The sequence below is a fragment of the Muntiacus reevesi genome, chromosome 4, assembly GCF_963930625.1.
Source record: "Muntiacus reevesi chromosome 4, mMunRee1.1, whole genome shotgun sequence".
NCBI lineage: Eukaryota > Metazoa > Chordata > Mammalia > Artiodactyla > Cervidae > Muntiacus > Muntiacus reevesi.
Window position 1 is genome coordinate 123,207,721 of NC_089252.1, and position 5,417 is coordinate 123,213,137.

Consider the following 5,417-nt stretch of genomic DNA (forward strand, 5'->3'; position numbering starts at 1 on the left):
TCATGCTGGGTTCTAATTTAAGGGGCTTCCTTGGGGGCTCAGACAGTAAAGAATCCACCTGCAATGCAGGAGATCCAGGTTTGATTCCCGGGTCAGGAAGTTCCCCTGGAGATCGCAACCTACTCTAGTATTCTTGCCTGGGAAATTTCATGGACAGAGGAGCCTGGCGGGCTACAGTCCATGGGGTCACAAAGAGTTGGACACGACTGAGAGACTCACACTTTCCCTTCACTTTCAAGGTAGAAGATGAGGAGTCTAGGAAATGTGGACGGGGACATGTATTGGTTATCTGTAGATCTAACAGAAGACCACAAATTGATCAACTTATAGCAACATCCATTTATCACCTCACAGTTCTGCAGGTTAGAAATCCAAGTGCACTTTCACTGGTTCCCTGACCAGGGTCTCAAGAGACTGAAATCAAGGTGTGTTCAGGCCGGGAGGTCATCTAGTGGCTTTAGAGAAGAATTCACTTCCTTACTCAAACTATTGGCTGAATTCCTTGCCTTGCACTCGGAGGACTGAAGTCCCTGGTCCCTTGGCAGCTGGCAGCCAGGAGCTGTTCTCACCTCCTAAAAGCTGCCCACATCCCTCGGCACAAGTATTTTTCCATCCTCAAGGCCAACAATGCTGTGTCCAGTGGCCCCCCTCCTCCCTGCGCTTTTAATCTCTCCCACTATCCTGTCTCCTACTTTGGCCTCATCTGCCACCAGCCAAAGAAAGCTCTTTGTTTCTAAGAGCTCCTGTGACTACAATGGGCCTATCAGCTAATCCTGTATGATTTCCTTATTTTAGGATCAACTGTGCAGTGTAACATAACAAGCAGAGAAATCTTATCACATTCATGGGTTCTAGGGACCAGGGACAGGGCATCTTTGGGAGACCATTTTATTATTTTTTAATTAGTTGTTATTGCAATATAGTTGATTTACAATGGTGGGTTAGTTTCAGAAGTGCAGCAAAGTGAATCAGTTGTACATATACATATAGCCACTCTTTCTTAGATTCTTTTCCCACAAGGTCATTACAGAGTATTAAGTACAGTTCCCTGTACTATACAGTAGCTTCTTATTAGTTATCTATTTTGTATACAGTCACGAGTTCAATTCCTAGGTCAGGAAGATCCCCTGGAGTAGGAACTGGCAGCCCACTCCAGTATTCTTGGCTGGAAAACTCCACGGACAGAGGAGCCTGGCAGGCTACAGTCGCTGGGGCAGCAGAGAGTCAAACACAACTAAGGCCCGTGGGCAGATGCCTAAAGGTGGAACAAAACCCAGCCCACTGCAGAAGAGCAAAGACAGCAGCGGCATTGACACAGGCGACCCGCAGTCCACCGTGCTGGAAGGGCACAGCACTGCCGCGTCTGACCACTAACGTTAAAAGTGTGGTCCGGGGGGGGGGTGGGGAGAAAAAAAAAAAAAAAAAAGTGTGGTCCGAAAGTGAAAGTCGCTCAGTCGTGTCCGACTCTTCGCGACCCATTGGCCCATACAGTCCATGGGATTCTCCAGACCAGGATACTGGAATGGGTGGCCTTTTCCTTCTCCAGAGGATCTTCCCAATTCAGGGATCGAACCCAAGTCCCTCGCATGGCAGGCAGATTCTTTACCAGCTGAGCCACAAGTTCAGTTCAGTCGCTCAGTCGTGTCTGACTCTTTGCAACCCCACGAATCACAGCACGCCAGGCCTCCCTGTCCATCACAAACTCCTGGAGTTTACCCAAACGCATGTCCATCAAGTCAGTGAAGCCATCCAACCATCTCATCCTCTGTCGTCCCCTTCTCCTCCAGCCCCCAATCCTTCCCAGCATCAGCGTCTTTTCCAATGACTCAACTCTTCGCATGACGTAGCCAAAGTATTGGAGTTTCAGCCTCAACATCAGTCCTTCCAATGAACACCTAGGGCTGATATCCTTTAGGATGGACTGGTTGGATCTTCTTGCAGTCCAAGGGACTCTCAAGAATCTTATCCAACACCACAGTTCAAAAGCATCAATTTTTCGGCGCTCAGCTTTCTTCACAGTCCAACTCTCACATCCACACATGATCACTGGAAAAATCATAGCCTCGATTAGATGGACTTTTGTTGGCAAAGTAATGTCTCTGCTTTTTAATATGCTGTCTAGGTTGGTCATAATTTTCCTTCCAAGGAGTAAGCGTCTTTTAATTTCATGGCTGCAATCACCATCTGCAGTGATTTTGGAGCCAAAAAAAAAAGAAAGTCAGCCACTGTTTCCATTGTTTCCCCATCTATTTCCCATGAGGTGATGGGACCAGATGCCATGATCTTAGTTTTCTGAGTGTTGAGCTTTAAGCCAACTTTTTCACTCTCCTCTTTCACTTTCATCAAGAGGCTTTTTAATTCCTCTTCACTTTCTGCCATAAGGGTGGTGTCATCTGCATATCTGAGGTTACTGATATTTCTCCCAGCAATTTTGATTCCAACTTGTACTTCTTCCAGCCCAGCGTTTCTCATGATATACTCTGCATATAAATTAAATAAGCAGGGTGACAATATACTGCCTTGACGTAGGGAAGCCCTAAATTTGACTCCGCAATTTGAAAAAAAAAAAGTCAAAGAAAGCTGAATCGTCATCATTTTCTGCCTCAAGAGCCCAGATCTCTCAAAAGCTATGGGAATGATGGAGTCCCAGATGCTCCTTCTGACCCCGCTGACGGTGAAGATAGAGAACGGCCTGTCTACATTCGAAGAACAGGCAGAAAAGAACCTACAAATAACGTGCAAAGAAATGGAGAAGCTCCAGGAACAGATGTAGGAGCTGAAGCGCAGACTTCTCTGCCAGAGGAAGAAGGAGCTGGCAGATGCCCTGGACGCGCGGATCGCGATGCTGAGCCCCTTTGAGGCCGCGGCCAGCCGCCTTCCCGCACAGTACAAGACGTGCCCGGCAGCCCTGGGCACCCTGAGGCACGCGCTGCCCATGCAATCCGTCCACCTGGATGGGGACAGGCAGCTCTTCTGAGACGAGTCTCAGCGGGAACGGACGACCACACGCCGTCTGCTGGAATCATTTAGCATCGGCAGCTCAGAAGAAAACGCGAAGGCATTGGACCTGATGAGGGAACTCAGGGAGTTGACCCAGAAGCAGCACCTGGAGCTGCGAAGGAGCTTCGGCCAAGTTCTGAAACTCTCCGCCGAGGCGAGGAAGGAGGCAGCCTTAGGCCACCAGGAGGCCTGGGAAGAGGCCCAGGGCCCCAAGGCCCCCAGCCGGTGATCTTTTGATCCCAAGCAGGCCACTGGTGGGGAAGCTTGGGGAGAGGTCAGGAGCCTCTCGGGCCACGAAGAACTATGAATCCACACACAGGTCGTGTTCCTGATCCAAGTGGGGAAATTCCTGTGCCCCGTGGGGCAGGAAGCACGCTTTGTGCCCCTTGTTCGGGGGCACAGGGAACCTGCAGTGGCCCGCCTGTGATGTTCTTAAAACTTGAGCACCTTTTGCACTTAGCCTAGCCATACAGTTATTTTTGTGTGATAATCTCATTGGATAACTTAACAAATAAAACCTATTTTGCAATGAAAAAAAAAAGAAAAGCAGGAGCAGTGGTGTGAATATTTCAACCCCAATCTGGGAGGCTGTTTTAGAAATTCTGTTACCAGAGGCCTCTAACCAACTTCATTCTTGAATTACAGCAATTTATATATACAATGCACTTGCTACAGGCTTTTTTACAGTGAAGTCTTGTTTTCCTCAAAGATAAGGTCGCTTGAAAAATCAGGGTTGTGGATAGTCGTGAATCTTAGAAGGGTCTTCAAAAGATTATCTTTGAAGCAAGTAAGAAACAACTGTCTTCATTTTATACTGAAGGTGCCTAAATCCAGAGAGAGGGAGGGAGACACACTCAGCACCACTCCCGGCAGCAGAAAGACAGCAGAACCTCCCCGGCTGCCCTTCACAGAGTCGGCAAGTTCACACAAGGCCTCCTTCCCTCAGATCCTCCCCAGAGCTGTGGAACTCCTCACTGTTGGCGTTTCGCATCAATGAGCTGCTCTGTTTAAACACAAACCAGCATCTCTTGCAGCAAACCCAAAGATTCAGACTTGCCTTGTCTGAGTGTCTCTCCTGTGGATAGTCATTAAGGGCCCAGTTAAAAATGAAATATGTGCTTATATTTCGGTAAATATCACCGATTCAATGGACATGAGTTTGAGCAAGATCCGGAAGATGGTGAAGGACAGGGAAGCCTAGTGTGCTGCAGTCCATGGGGTCGCAAAGTCGGACACAACTGAGCTACTGAACAAGAAATCATGCTTTTTAAAGCATGGGCTCTGCAGGCAGACTTGAGTATCAATCAACCTTCCTTCTGGAAGTTTCTTAATCTCTTCTCTGTAAAGTGGGTGTGATATTACTACCCATCACATAGGGCTACTTGGAGGAGTAATTGAGATAGCACATGAACATTTTTCACTTACCACAGTGACAAGACGATTATTATTATTTACTAGAGCTCCACACGGGTTTTTCACGACAGTGATTGCATTAACTGCCCTCTTCTGTGGCCATTTCTACTGCTATCTTGATTAGAGGAAACGGTCTTACCCTCTTTTTCCCTACTCCCCTTGGCATCAGTCTAATTGAATAAAACTAAGAAACGGCAATTTAAGTCTTACACATACTGCTATAGAAACATCACCTCTCCCATTCCTCTGCTTACAAGCACCCAAGCCCCTTTGGTCTTCAGAGGAGTTTAATAGTGATACGCAAAGACTCTGAGACCAGACCGGGGTGATCAACTGTACCAGGAATGAGGGATTTCAGGGATATGGGAACTTCAGTGACAAAACTGAAACGATCCCAGGAAAAATGGGACTGCTGTTTACCCTAGGAGAGACTGCCTTTGTCATCTCAGGTAGTTTACTAAACTTTCTGGGTCTCAGTTTCCACATACAGAGATTATAGCAACTCTCCTTCATAGAGTTGCTTTTGGGTTTGCTTTGAAGAGTAAATGAGTTAATACATAAAGTGCTTAGGATCATGCCTAGTATAGAATAAATACTCAATAAAAGTTGGTTATTATTATGATCACTAACCACTAAAAAGAAACATGAAATAACAAACTAACACACAAGGACGTGGCAGAGACCCCAGAGTCTTATGAAGCCCTTACAGTCCAAGAGTAGAGCCCTGAAAAGAGGTTTCTTCTCCTGCATCATTGTGTCATAATTCTCCAAGAGATCATGAAAACAAAGAAAAATAAGAATATTCTATTATCTGAAGAGAGAATAATGAGAGAACTACAAATGAAAACCACCCTAAGTGTGGAGAAAAGGGAACCTTCTTACACTGTTGGTGGGAATGCAAACTAGTACAGCCACTATGGAGAACAGTGTGGAGATTTCTTAAAAAACTGGAAATAGAACTGCCATATGACCCAGCAATCCCACTTCTGGCCATACACACCAAG

General features: G+C 46.6%; 1 pseudogene; it reads left to right on the forward strand.

Moving 5' to 3' along the window:
* The first annotated feature begins 1,251 nt into the window (after positions 1-1,251).
* LOC136167906 (HAUS augmin-like complex subunit 8) lies at positions 1,252-3,307 on the forward strand (annotated as a pseudogene).
* Positions 3,308-5,417: the final 2,110 nt, after the last annotated feature.